At 43.7% G+C, this 15174-nt stretch overlaps 1 long non-coding RNA gene across 2 annotated transcripts; it reads left to right on the top strand.

Moving 5' to 3' along the window:
• The first annotated feature begins 285 nt into the window (after positions 1–285).
• LOC128905867 (uncharacterized) lies at positions 286–13769 on the top strand. 2 transcript variants are annotated; one of them, XR_008465003.1, is made up of 3 exons: positions 286–376; positions 13199–13270; positions 13659–13769. It is a non-coding gene; the product is annotated as an uncharacterized LOC128905867 (long non-coding RNA). The 2 variants fall into 2 exon arrangements; XR_008465004.1 differs by lacking the exon at positions 286–376 and adding an exon at positions 4738–4805.
• The last annotated feature ends 1405 nt before the right edge of the window (positions 13770–15174 follow it).

The raw sequence follows: 15174 nt of genomic DNA on the forward strand, positions 1-15174 counted from the left end.
AATTGCATGAGGCGCGCAGCCGTGCTGGACCCTCCTGCCCCGGGTCCCCTCTTCCCCAGCTCCCACCCCATGCAGAAAGGGGCCGCCGCTCTGCGAAGATCTGACACGCGTAACCCTCAGCCAGCTCTTCGCCTTTTGTTCTGCTATTTATTAACTGATGCCCGCAGATAATTCCAATGTACTCTGGCCTCATTACGAGAAGGCAGGCTCTCAGTTCAGTAATCTCCCCAGATAAAAGAAAACAAGGAAAGAAGAGCAGAAAGTCATTTATGCGCCGAGGCTCGAGAAACGTGGGCTGCTTTCACAGCTACCACAAAAGGCTTCCATGGGGAGGAGGATGGCTAGCCTTCGTCAAGATGCACCTCAGCCTGCCTTGGTTAGTGCCTCTGTGATAGCACACCCTTAGTTTTCTCTCTTCCATTCCCACCTGGGCACTGTCTCTTAGTTGTGCTTGGCCACCCCTCTGCTACAAAGGGATGGGTTTAGCACAGCTGTGGCACCAACAATTGGAAAGAGACAGGACTGTTATTGATTTAAAAGCCAGGCTTTTACTTTTGCCTCTGTTTTCTTTCTGTTGTCCAGCCTATAAGCCTCAAGCCCAGCCTTTCCCAGATGACTGGCCAGAGGGTCAGAGTGCAGAAGGCCAGAAGTGACCATCATCTTCTCCTTCTAAGCTGGCCTCCTCCACTACCCCCATGGCAGGGTGCTCTCCCTGTAACTTCTAAGCTGAGCTCAGAGAATCTGTGAGTTAAAACACAGCTTTGGGGTGGGGAGGGGAAGAAAAAAAATAAAATAATTTTCTACCTTTACCCAACCTGGGAGACTTAAAAATAAAAGTAGGGATACTCTTCCTGGATAAGCAGCAGCCCTTACCGGTTATCTTTTTCAGTTCAAATCCAGAACAGCAACTTGTAAAAATAAAAACCCCAGAGCAGAGTGAGACCTGCCATGTTTCCAGAAGCTGGGCTCACAGCAGAGGCTAAAACCGAGGCCCCGCAGCCTGGCTTGAGGCAGCTGAGACCGTACCCTGCCCTGCAGCGTGCTTCCCTCCCACTTGTGCCTTTCTGACTGTAAGGCTCTCCTGCTAAGCATGAATAATGAACCGACCTGGGTTAAAAATAACTTTCTTTTTCCCCCTCAGCTATTTTTTTTTTTCTTAAAAGCAGATCATCCTTACAAATCCCATCCACAAAGTAGCTCTGCAAATCATTCATCTAGCAGAAGGGCTGCTGCCCAAGCACAAGGGCAGAACAAGCAGTCCTGGGTTTAACACGGCATTTGCTGCTGATCCTCTCTCAAGAAACCATTCCTGCACGCAAAAACCCACAGGTTAGCCTTATGGAAGGACTGTGGGGCACCTGGTCAGAAGAGAAACTGCTCTCCACCGGTTATTGTTGCTTCTTTATCAAGCCCATTACTCACAAGTATCTTTGTCTTCATCTAGTTCTGCATCTGAAGTGAAAGGTAGGCTCCGTGCATGTGTTCAAACCCTCCTTGCATCCCCATTACATGAACACAGCTGCAGCTTTTGGGGAATGCCAGGTCCCACAGCCACCTTTAGGAAGGACCCAAGCCTATATCTTCCTGCATAGCACTACCCGGCAGGTGGGCTGGCCATATTTCCCTGTCCAAGCTACTCATCTGCATCCCACCTGCGCTTCCACATGCCTTCCCTAGGAAGGCAGAGGGGACTTATTGGCAACCAGAGCCCTGCCCGCCCAGTGTGCCTGTGCCGAGTGTAGAAATCTGTGGAGCTGAGCTGGGGGATGCGATAAGCATGAGCCTGCTTTCTGGCTCCTGCGATCATTACAAGCGTGGCTCCTCATCTCTTCATGCTTATTACTTCCCAGTACCACCTCCTGGTTCCCTCTCACAGCTTATGAAAGCTTGCAATCGTTTTTCATTAATGTCAGGGCGCTTATTCTATCCTTTGGTTTTATCTGCAGGCAATTATTAAACCGCCTCTTTCTTATCTCCCCTTTCCTCCACTGCTAAATATGTCACCCATCCCAATATCTGCTCTACCATACTGGCTTACTGCCTCTCTCCTTCCTTTCAGTCATGTATCAGCACTATCTGCTCTGTGCAGCAAAACTAGGGGAGATCCAGACTATGGAGCTTTTTTTTTGTTTTGTTTTGTTTTTTTTGTTTGGTTGGTTTTTTGTGGGTTTTTTGTGTGCTATTTGCCATTTTCACCTCGAGTCCTTCACTAAGTCAAACTCTTTCCCACTGTATAAGCATCTCTTTGCTGGAATAGCCTCTGGGACTGATGGATTCCCTATCACTTTTGCATAATGCCCTTCTCAGAGCCCATGCAGTGTACTCTGTCATCTGACGTGAGGCCAATTTAAATATCTCCTGCCATACAAGTATCTGTCACACTTCAAAGGTATGTTGTAGAACTTCATCCAAAAGCAGGTGTGCTGGCAATCCAAAACTCATACTGCTTCAGCTAATTTTACAGGAGAAGTTGCTTTGTAGTACGTACCATTTCTGGCCAGAAAGAATATCCAACAACCGCCACCTGGTACAACTGCTTATTCTTCCCTACAACAGCACTGCTACTTCAAAAATCCTATTTTCTTTTTCTTTCCACACCTACTTTATATTTTCCCGAGATGAGGCAGAATGCAGGCCTTCTATCTCAGTTCTATAAGCGCTCCACCTTTTTTTTTTTTTTTTTCTTCTTACTCTTTACTCCTATGCCATAAAACACCAGGCAGCAACATTTATCCTGGAAGTCATTAATCCATTATTCTTAGACATACAGCAAATGCACCGACTATGCTGTAGGGTAATTGCTCACACCGAAATAGTCTTTCGCTTACATTCATTGTTAGAAATGTATTCAGCTCTAGTTCCAGTACCCACTCCCAAGACAGACAAAGTGAGCATAGTTTAGTAAGCTCTACCCAACCTCCAAGTTTTGCAAATGAATATATTTAGGAACAAGACATTGATTCATTTCAGCTGGGATTTATGGTGGCTTTATTGCACCCACAGCTCCTTAAGCTGCCATCACTCTTTGGAGTACCTGCAATCGGTGCAGCCCTTTTCATAAATTTCACAGATGAAATTATGCTCTGTTTTTACAATTTATCCAAGTGCTTTTTTGCCAGGCTTTCGCAGCGCATATACCACACACACAGATTTGAGGAATTCAAAAATGAGTTCGTCAGTGTGTGACTGTACTAAATACAGCTCAGCATTTTTCTTTTAAATATTCCTTGCATCCAGCATGTTTGGATCCAATTTCCACCTAATTACCATTACCTCTAAATACCTTTGGACAAGTTACCCTAAAAAGAAGGCTGCTTCAGCTTTGCTTTTTGCCGCCATGTTATAAAATCATGCTCATTTACATTAAGCTTGACGTAGGGCATTTTCATTGTCCGCTGCCTCCTGGACCCTTGGAAGTCAAGAGCTTTGCTGCTGCTACATCTCCTTCCATTTTCAGTAGCATACTGTGAATCCTCACGTTAGTGACATATAGGGATACCGTACCTCTTTATACACATATGGTCCCAGGGAGCACTGACACACCTTTTTATCTGAGAAACGCTTTTCTGTCAAGCATCTCTATTTTTGCATCTCGGCTGGGTGTCAAACAGGGCCACCCCAACCCTGGGCCAGCTGCTCTACACTGCAGCTTTTCCTAGAAGTGCTGCCAAAACTCCTAAGCGCTAAGATCTAACTGATAAATAATGTGACTTCACACATTTTTTTCTGGAGTCCATAGAATATCCCGAGCCAGATTGCCCCCCCCCGCCTTTTTCTTTTTGAAGCCTTTTGCCAAGGCCTTTGTGAAGACAGGGATATTCCAGTGTTGGGCCTTCCATGGGTAGCTTCAGCCAGAGCTATCTCCTCACGTCCCGCTAGTGACAGCTCCTTTTTTCCACATAGGACACTTAATTCTCTCTTAATTCCAAGCATTTTAGCCTGAAACCCAAATGTTATCTTCCTTAAAAAAAAAATAAATCAAAAAATCACCAGGCTACTAGCAGGCGGTTTGGTAAGCTTGTCAGAACTAATTCCCATTTCAAGTTGTTTGTGACACTAATCTTAAGTTCCTCTGTTAAAAGCCGTAGCTTTAGTAGTACATCTTTATTTCATTCCCCTCCAAACTCACTGTTGTTGAGAAAGGCATGTCTTTAGCTTGAGAAACCTTCTTTTTCCAGTCCACGTACAGCTGGCAGCTCTTTCTTTGGCTGTACCTTCCATAGCAGGGGTTTCTCCCATTTGCATGCCAGCTCCGCTCTCACAGCATTTAATCAATCAGCCACAATCACACCATATTCAATCAATCGCTGTCTGCCTCTCTGTAACCCTAGATTTCTAGCGTTCCCACCTCCCCTCCCATCCTTCCAGCTTCTCCTGCTGCAATACAAGCCCTACCTACCTTACACGTGCATTTTCTTATTCTCCTCACACTCCTTGTCTTATTGACAATTTCATAAGTGTTTGTATAAGGTGCTACGCAGAATTTGACAGGTGTTTTGCTTGCATTAAAAGCGAAAGTATTTCTGGTAAGCAATATTATTATTACATTATGCCTAGTGGGATAATCATAGAAGTGTTTCAACCTTTTAAGCAATCCTTTCCTTTTTTTAAAAATTATCTTGTTTTACTCGATAAAAACAGGTGGAGTAAAGCCCTCAGTTTCCAGACTGACAGCACTGCACATGGAAGGAAAAGTTTGCCTGAGCTTTCCCTCACCTAGGCTACATTTTATTTGCAGATTATGGCAGTGAGTGTGTCCCCCAAGCCCTGATCAGAAGAGACTGAAGTCCAGGTCCCGTAGTGAGGTATCCACTCTTTTCTTCCATCTTTTCCATGCAAATACACAACCACCTTTAAGAAGTTTGCTGTAGGCCCAGTTCCTACCCACTCATCCATAGATTTGATGGCAAACAGGACAAAGCAGGATTCTGAAACCATTACCACCCTGATGGCAAGACAAAGTCCTGTGCCAAGCAGGAAGCTCTGCGGACCCCACCACCAGGCACAATGCTCTTGTTCCAGCAGAAACAGGCACGACCTCCTCAATGAAACTAAACAAAACAACACAGATCACACCTGAAGAATTCAAAACTATATCCACCACAGTATTTTTCTTTTTTTTGCAATTGCAAATAGTATATACTTGCTTTTCTAGCTGCTCTGCAGGTTGCTCTTGCTGTGTTGTTCAAGGCCATATTAATTCCCGGCAAAACTCAGGTGCAAACACTGAGGCTCCTTTGGCCAAAGAAGCCCTACAGCTGCCCATGAGAGAGCAGGCTCTGCTTTTATCAGCTCATTATCAAGGAGAAAAAGCTGGAGGATCCAGGTTTAGGCATTACCTGATGCAAAAAGTTTCTTAACAGGAACTGGCCGTGTTGTTGAAGACAACATGTGATATAGGATGAACTTTTCAAAAAGGTCTCAGCGGCAGCCTAACTCCGCTTCCCCAGCCTGCCAGCTTTAACTTCGAAAGGACTGATACCAATCAATCTTAACACTTGGAAGATCTTTCTATAGGATTTCTAGCTAAACTGTTTAATACAAAATGTTGTACTGTCTTTTAGGAGCCATAAGGAGCAAACAACTTTGATAAATAATTGCATAAATGGTGACACAAAGTTCCATATTTATTATGTTAGCAGCTTCTCAGTTAAACAACTCCATTTACACCTAAAATGTTTCCTTTGGCTGCCAGCATAACAAACGCAGTCTGTGATACAGGAGCAAAGCTGGCTTTTGGTAATTCTCATGTCAACAGAACAAAAATTTAGCAGATCAGACTCTGCTTCCAGATGAACTTGAGCATGAGGGAGCTTACTTTCTTCCTGCAATTGGCTGTTAATTAGCTATGGTATACTAAGTAGAGCATAAGGCAGGGGAAAAAAATCTTACAGAACTTTGGTAATTAATGAAAAAGTATATTTAAATCCACAACTTGAATTAAAACATATGCAGGAAAAGGAAAATCTTTCTTTGATAAATTCCAGGCTACTATGATGAGTATCTATTTTTAATGAGCTGAACCAAAGCATTAGAAGGGTCAACATCTGGATTTACATTTTGGGGCAGAGATCCCCTGTCATTTATAATCTTTGGTAGTATCTAAGTGCTTGAAAAATATTTTTGCTGCTGTTATACATTGTTCATATCAGCAAGGAAGAGCCCCAGATGACTGCAAAATAGCATGCTGCAAGCAAGTAAGAATGATATACAAAATAAAACCTCTTCAGAAAACATGGCATGCCTCTCCAGCACAGTAACACAGGACGGCGATGTGCTCTGAACAGTGCTTTCCCTGTGGCTTGAGTAGCTTGTCATTTCTGCTTTCCACTGCAGGTCTCAAATGGGAACACTAAGGGAAATAGGATTAATTTTTTTTATCATCTGAAATAGAGAATGGGAGGAAGGACACTGATGAAATCTGTTCTGGAGTTTGTGATAGATAACACACTAGAAAGAAAGCACCTGCAAACTATGGAGAGGCAAAAATAGAGCAAGAGTCAAAGAAAATGGATAAGACAGAGAAGGAAGCGGAGTGGAGGGTCAATACCCTTTAAAAAAAAAAAAAAGCATTCATATGTTTTTAGTATATAAATACGTTCAACTCACAACCGCGATTCAGTTGTAGTTCCATTGTAAAACAGGAACATGATCGTTTCTGTTAGGGTCTTAATACCACAAGCAAGGAGCCTGATTTGTTTATAAGTGCCAGCTTAGCACATGTAAGCTGATACAGGATTTGTGCATCCTGTATCATTTCCCACGTCTTATTCCCACTCGTGAGGTTCCCTCTGCCATTACTGATGCACGCTCTCACCGGCTTGAGCGTGGTTGCACACAGGCTCGTGGTCAAACAGGTTGCCGACGCCAAAGCATCGGTAGAGCCCACCTCTCCAGCACGGATGTAACTTAAGTCTAGCCTGTTATTTTCAAGGTTTGAATAAAATCTTTAAAGAGGATTATTTTTCAGGAGAAAACTCTGATTGATGTAATAGCTAGGTAGCATACATGGGAGATCAAAAATAAGGCTCCACAACAATAAGCATCCTAAATGTGTCCTTTATATTGAAGTCGAGGTAAGCAATATACGGCAACTGGCCCACGGGGTGAGAACACATCATTTCGTGGCATTGCGGCTTTTCTTACTGTGGTGATTTATAAGAACCGTGTAAATAAACACCAAGAGAAAATAACTAAAGGTCCTTGATTTGGAGATTTCAGTACTTTACCAAAGGCTCTGCAGGTGCCAAAGAGTTTTTGCACTGCCTTTCAACTAAATAAATAAGATACATTTTCCCCAGGATTATTTTTCCTGTGTGAGGAGGAAACTTAATCTAAATGATTACTTTACACTTCCAGGAGAAGAGTGCTCAGGATTTCTTGTTCATAAATGCATTAAAAATGTCACACTTTTTGATAAAAGATAAAAAAAGGCAACTTGAGGTCTAGAAGTACTTCCCCAGCTATCTTTAAGGACACCAGAAGGCCAAGTGGATTTCAGCGTACGTATTTCGAAATGCTGAAATGCCACTTGCCCTTGTGACCTGGATTCTCAGAGTTTAGCCACAAGATCCTAAACTTACCTTTAAGGATTTTAAGGAACTGTCTGGTGTGTGAAGAGATAATAAATGAGATATTTAGCTTTTTTACTGAGTCTCCTGTTATTCAAGCTAATAGAAGCTTTGGATAGCCCACATGTGAAAAAATCTCAGTGGGAAGTAATTTCAACAACAAAAAAGCTTCGATTTGTTTGTAAACATGACCGCGCCTCACCGACACAATACACCCAAAATACTGTACTGATTTCTGCAAATCTTTCATACGGGCTTAGGTCTTCAGGATACCAATTACTGCACCTATTGCTCCTTTCTTTATTGCTGTCTTCGGAGTTCTTTGTTCCAGGGTGGCGTTAAGGATTTACCTGGCATGCTTACATGGTATATAATCCCATGGTTTATCTGTTACATATGTGACTCAGCATTAACTTCCCCGAGGGAGAGGTTTAGCAAAGATCTCTCCTACCACTGGGCTTTGATGCCTGACAAAATCAGACCCAACCCGCTGTTTTTCCTTTTATGAACATTTTACATTGCCCACCCCTTCCACCACTAGCAAAGCTCAGTGTCCGTGCTTTCATCTCCTCCCCCGCATCCTCTTTGCCCCTGGCAGCGGCACAGCTGCATAGCCGGCTCCTGGCTGCCGGGAAGACCTGGGATTTATTCCCAGACAGGAAAACCCGTGTAGTGACTGGAAAATTAATTATTTCCTTTTATTCTAACTTTAAAAGAAATTTATGGATTTCTGAATCCTGTAAATTGATCATTTCTACCTCCATTGGATCTCTGCCTGCCCTGTGTTTACCACCTGGTCAACGCACCTCAGACTTCTCAGGTGGCTTCTAATAGAGAGGATTGCAGAGATTGATTCTCAAAGTCCATGGGGATTTTAAAGCATTCTTGCTTATAAAAAGTGCTGTCATTTTTAAAAAGTGTTTTCTGCTTCAGTCAAGTCATATGAAGGCTGCAACCTTCTGTCTCAGCCCCTTAAGCTGAATTACTCTTCTGGCTTTAAATGAGCTCACTTGATATCAGTGACATATAGCTGATGTGGCCAGATTCCCTTCCCCTTTGCTGTAGCCAGGTGCCAGACTTCTGGAGAAGCCAGACTGCTATTTTAAACCTCAGCCACCTACTTCACAGCTAGATCCTAAAACCCAACCTGAAGAAGCCAAGCATCACTGCAGTAACCCTGAGAGAGACAAGGACTTCCCCATCCCCATGAAAGCACCCCCTTGTTACCCCCATGTCCTGCCCTGATCATAATTCCCTTCTCTTGTCTTGTATTGTTTTGTGCTTTTTTATATTAAATAAGCCAGATGCATTTATTTCCTTACAGATTGGTGAAACCCTAGGACAGCCTCTTTATCTTCCTCTCTTCTGCGTCCTTCATTTTCTCACTAACGCTTGCGCTGGAAGTAGAACATTATACTACCGATGTGTCCCCACAGCCACTTTCTCCTGCTCCAAAATCTGCAGGTGTTACTCATGCCTGAGGCCTCAGAAAGGAGCCAGCAGCCCTATCGCTGGCTGTGGTGTTGACAGCTGCACCGTGTCTCCAAGTAACCCTTTAATACTCACAAAAAGAAGAAATGAGCGGGCAACTGTTTACGCTTCCCCACACTAAGCTCTGCTGGTGTGTCTTCCTAAAAGCATTACAACCCAGAAAAATAAATTCACAACAAGTTAATTCTCTCTCGCTTAAAAAAAAAAACCCAAACCCTAAATTAACCAGTAGGTTTATTTTCCCTCTGATTTTTGTTATTTCCAGCCAGTTGGTATTTTTTTCCCAGATTAATTTATTGCTCATGTTTTTAGATTAATTTGAATCTCTTAATCTTCTTACTACTGAAATTTCACATCTGCTAGAAATTATGAGAGCTTTCACCCTGCACATAGTTTTAATTCAGTGTTAAAAAAAAAATAAATCTGAGCCACGGAGTATGCCATCCTTGCTGTTATGAATGAAAACCCACACAGTTATTTGGGACATAAATAACCAGTCTTGTTCTTTGCAACACAGCAGCAAAGTGACAACAAGCTAGTGACAACAATCCAAGGACCACGATGCTGGGGCTTTTGCACCCCAGGGCCTTATTCCCTTCTGGTGGCTCCTTTAACTGGCTTCCAAGATTTGGACCCAACAAACCATCTAAGCGTAGGGGTAGTTTTTCACGTGAAGTAGCACAGGCACCGCCATGCTGGTAGCTACGCTGAGACACAGGCAATCATTTGTTGCTTCTTCAGCTCAGCCCCGTTGGGCAGAAGACCTTTGGGTTGGATGCCTGCTGCGGTAATAATAAGCACAGTCCATTACCATCTGCCAGCTAGAGTCCCAATCCATCTCTTATCATGTTGTTCTCACACAAGCACAAATGTTTCTCCCATTTAGTTGCTATTCTTCTCCAGTTGGCAACTTCCTTCGAGGAGCCCACATGTTTTCCTAGCTTTCCACCACAATGAAAGCTGAGGAAGCTTCTTTTCTCACTGCTCCTCCGTCAGGGCACACCCAGCTCTCTGCCTAACCACATTTCTTCTGAGATGGTGCCAGGCTAGCACTTTTCACCACCAGTAGCCCTAATTTGACGAGGAATGTGCTCATCTGGGGATGAGCTGCTACTTAGTGGTTCCTGGTAACCCTAACACTTTTGGAGGGGATTGACACATTTCAATCCCATTGAAAAGGAGAGGAAATAATCTCAGACCTATCTGGAGTCCTGCAGGTTCTGTGGAAAACAGGTAGCTAGAGAGAGAGACGCTACAGATCACAGCACACTTGGTATCTCCCGTGGAAGGCATTTTACAACCAGCTTTCCATGCGGAAAAGGGAATTAAGGGACATAAGGCACAAAGAATGTGGCAAACCAGGCTTCATTAGCTCTGCTGCTCACAGAACAACTTGTATTTGATTCTGGGCAATTATCTGGCCAATAATGACATCGTCGACTCAGAATAAAGTCTTAGATGAAGACAGGGGAGGCATAGAGGCTGTTCAGTTACATGCTGTCCTACACGTATAATCATGCTCTAACAACAATTTAGTGTATTGGGATATTTTTTTTTTTTGCTGTTACACAAAAGTATCCAAGAGATAGCTTAGGTAAAAAGATCAACTGTGAAAGTGAGGAAAATAATTGTCTTCCAAAGCAGCTGAAAGAGAAAAGTACTGTAGTTTAAACAGCTTGTATTGACTAGATGAGTTAGTATTTTATTTTCTCCTTTATTTTCCCTGTCAAGAATGCTCACAGAATATGCCCTAAAGCATGTTCTAATTCTCACAGCTTTCCTATTTTTAGGCCTCAACACTATTTTGTTTGCTTGTTTTTAAATTTGATGGAAATAATTAAGGAGGCCCTTAAAAGACTTCTGTTGCTTTTGGCTGGTTTCATCCTTAGGCTTGTGCTGATTGATAGTAAGAAAAACTGATAAAGCTAAGAAAGGCATTGGTTATTTCAAAGAATATGATAAAAAAAACTAGGGAAAGTTCTGAGTTTCTTTTGTGGTGCTTGTTAGAGTTTGCTGGAACTTTGTAAGAGTGCTACCACAGGAATTGCCAGGCTGTTCTGCAGCTTGGTCCTCAGCTTGCTACGGGGCACACGCTCCTCTGTGAACGCTCCTAACATGAAACAGAGAAAGGCCAGGTACAATCAAGAGGAACATCCATGAATGAGCTTTGGCAAACGTATTGTTTACAATGAATTTGTGTGTTGAATCTATATGGAGCCTGTCCAAATGCCCCAAAGCAAGAAATGTCGTTTATATTCATATCCTAGAAAGGAGGAGAAAATTATTCCAAAAGAATTACAGGCTGCTGAGCATGGAAGAACGCCAGGCTTTCAGACAAAATCTGCATTGCTGAGCATAGGCACAAGACAGGTATTGTTCCTCTTTGCAAAGCCACTTATTTCTACATGGATGCTGTTTGTCATCAATACCCTTAGGTTTCAGGATGCTGCAGACCCAATCGTATAATATTTACCTGTAGGATAAGCAATTACAGTGAGATTTACAGTGAGATGCTGCAGGGCATGGGAGGAGAAGAACGATCAGTACACTATTGGCCTTTTCTCATTATATGCCTTAGCAATGGCCTTTGTCCTCACGGTCTGTTCTGGACCATCGGGTGGTTTTTCTGGCTGGTGCATCACCAGTTCTCCCTGACTGCCTGCACCTGTGGCACAGTGTCCCTGAGACGCCTGATGCAGAGCTGGGTCGGGCCTCAGCAAATCCAGTGCTCTCTCAGCCTTCCCTTGGTCTCAACAGAGATCTCCTTATGTGTTCTTCAAAGATTAACACACCAGATCTGTTCTTTTGGCCTAAATCTTTTATGATTTGCATTATGCATGTCTTTCCCTCCTCTGAGTTATGCTGTGTGCCTGCAGATCCCTGAATAACTGAGTTAGTGCTATCCTGCTGATAGGGTCAAGTCTATTTCATTTAAAACCTGCAAAAATACACACCTCACCACTGTAAAATGTCCAGGACCTCCTTCATTTATACCAGGGATGGGTAGAAGCTGAGACAGACAGAAGCAAATCCCCAGCTGCACAGGAAAGTGAAGGCTTTACATCCTGATACGAAATTGTCCAAATAACACCTTACTTGGTGTTGAGGGATAGTAATTGTTTAGCGTAAATAAGTGAGTTTTAATTAGCATAAATTACTCAGGATTATAATATGGTGTGATTTGTGCTGTTTGCTTAGCTTTACTTAGCATGAGTAGCTAGATTTGCTGAAGCCTTTAAGCCGTGAGAGAGTTATTCTTCTTAGTAATTTTCCCAGCAGCTGGCACAGTGTTGTGTTTAGTCTTTTAGTATGGAAAAGTGTTTTGATATCACACTGATGTTTCGGTAGTGTTTCTCCCAAGTCTGGGAGTCTTTGGTTCTCCATGTTCTGCCAGCGAGCGCAGGTGCACAAGGAGTGTAAACCAGAAGATAAGGAGGCTCCAACCCTCAGCTGAAACTGCAAATCAACAAGATAAGAGCCTGCCTGCCTGGACACAGAAAAAGAATCCAATCAGATATTAGAAGACCCCAGACCAAAAATCACCATTGGACTAAAAGACACGTGGACAGCACATGAAGAGTGGGTGAGGGGAGGGTGTAGAGATCACGAGGGTATAATTGCCCAGGGATTTCTTTGTTCAGGGACCTTGTCTTTGGAGGTGCCCAGCCCAGGCTGTTCTTGCTGCTGTACCTTCCAATTAAATTAATTGCTTTATGCCATCTGATGCCTGAGACGCTGCTGCAGGAAACCTAGGGTCGAGCCTGAAGAAGGAGGAAGCACGCCTGGGAGTAAGTGTGTGTGTGTGTGCGCACGCGTTTGTCGACACCATGAATGGTGTGCAGATGCTCAGGCAGCAGCTTCTCCTTTAACGCTCAGCTGAGACTTGAAGTCTTGGGCTTCGGCTTTCTCACAGAGGAACACAGAGAAGGCCACTGAGATCAGCCCTACCCTGCCTGGCCCCTTTGGAAGTGCGCAGAGGGCTATGGACCATTTATGTGGTTTCTGAGCATTCGGGCTGGTGTTCTGGATCAGTGGGACACAGGGGGACAGGCCTGCATGTGTGTGCAAAATTAGGACAAATAGGGACTTGATTTGTTTGAGTGATTTTACTATCTTCAGTTAAATCCATTTTTCAGACCCTGCAAAACTGTCTCTGCTGTTCCTGTCACTTCTGATCACCCTTTCACTGCTTTGGAGGAGCACGCAAGGTAATCCATATGCCAGAATCAAGCCACGTTACTGTGGGTATCTCTGAAGGCTACAGGTTACCCTCAGAGCCAAGAAACTATAATTGATGAGAATTAGGAGACATGCTCATTTCAGTCATTTAAACGCAAATGCACAAATGCAAACCCTATTCAGCAATCCGCAAAACCAAGCCCCAGAAAACAAATAAACTGTAATATGAAAACGCAATTTTTTGATTCTGCCATCAAGAGTTTGCCATAGACTACATATGTAAAACAAGTTGAAAGACTTGTTTTTCTCTAATTAGTCATTTCCTGCATTGCCACGTGCCGATGAGATTGAAGACTGATTTTGTTCTTTGCTAGGATGTCTCAGTAGTGCTATCCTTCCTCTCATCCCTCCTTCCAGAGACTACGACTGACCTGCAGGCATGGCAAGCCGGGCTGGGAAAGCAAAGGCACCTTCTCTTCTCCCAAACATGCTGCTTCTCTCTAGCCTGACCGCACCAGGAAGTGGCAATACGCAGCGGAGAGAAAAGGGGTACAAGAGGGACAATGGAAGAGACGTCGGTTGCAGGAACAGTAGAGGAAACGGAGACGCCAGAGGACAAGGTGGTGAGACTAGGGTGAGACCCTAGTTCAGCAGTCATCCTTCCCTGAACTAACTGTGAGGATTCCTGGCCACAAACAAAAAAAAAAAAAAAAAAAAAAAAAAAGAGAGAGAGAGAAAAAAAAAGTGGAGAAATTCAGCCTGGGTGTCGAAGAAGCAACGATCAGCATAGCTCAATCTTGATCCGGCAGAATCGGCCACAACTGCCTCTCTGCACGCAGTGGGAAACACAACGGCTTCGTGTCACCCTGGCTACAGGGACTGAAGGAAGGGGAAATCTGAGGATAATTCTGTGGCTGGGGCTAACACAGAGACAGTTCTCTCATCAGCGCAGTATTAGCCTCCCCCGCTTTCCTGGACCATTGCTGGTTTCAAGGCAGTTTACCACACTTTTGGGGTGTGGTAAACTTCTCTTTTCAGGGCCATGCTGGCCCATAGTCTCAACTGAGGATGCACAGCACAAAACAGTAGGAAGAAATCATGACTAATGAGCATTTCTACGTTCCCTAAGCCCTGCCAGTTCTCTTGGCATTGGATACCAAAATGATACCATTCCACAGGCCAGAAATTGTGGGGGCTGGTAAACTGATTGTTGCTTATCTTTGCAAAGAGAAGTCAAGCCACTGGTCCTGCCATTAGTCCAGGATTTGTGCTCTGTGGGAACTGCTAGATACCATGCTCCCGATTAATCATTTTCTTTCTACAGGGGTACCAAGCTGGTAAATTAGGCCCCAAGGGGAGTGAAATATCAACATTCTCCAGGTTTGCCTTTCATCTGATCTTTCCCATAAATCCAGCCTCTCTGTCAAGTCCTTCATTCCTATTCCCTACTCTTCCAGTCTCCCCTGACTCCGGGCCTTTGCCCCTCTGGCTTATTTTAAATCTCACTGATGCAGAGTATCAGTCCGAAGGAGGGATATTTGCCTGGGAAAAAGAGCCAAAGAAGACATTTCCATCTTTTTCACAGAGACTGATGCGTGGAAGAGAGAGTTCAGAGGGGCTCCTCCAGCAATGGTCCTTTTTTCTGCCTCTTAGTAAAATAGGCATGAAGAAATAAACATCATAATTTGGATCCCTTGCCTATCTAAATCTTCCCAATACGTCATAACCCAGTCTTACAAACAACAGAGTCAACAACAGCCTATTATTGCACCCATTGAACATGAGCTGCCCCGGTAAATTTTTACTCTTCTGTGTTTTTCTATATTTTTGGGGGTAGATAAATGAGAGCAGAAGTTTCTTGAGATCAAGAAACAGGGCACTGGCATACAATATAACTGCTGTTTCATTACAACTTCTTTCTGTGGGAAAAAGA

This window comes from Rissa tridactyla, chromosome 2, assembly GCF_028500815.1.
Source record: "Rissa tridactyla isolate bRisTri1 chromosome 2, bRisTri1.patW.cur.20221130, whole genome shotgun sequence".
NCBI lineage: Eukaryota > Metazoa > Chordata > Aves > Charadriiformes > Laridae > Rissa > Rissa tridactyla.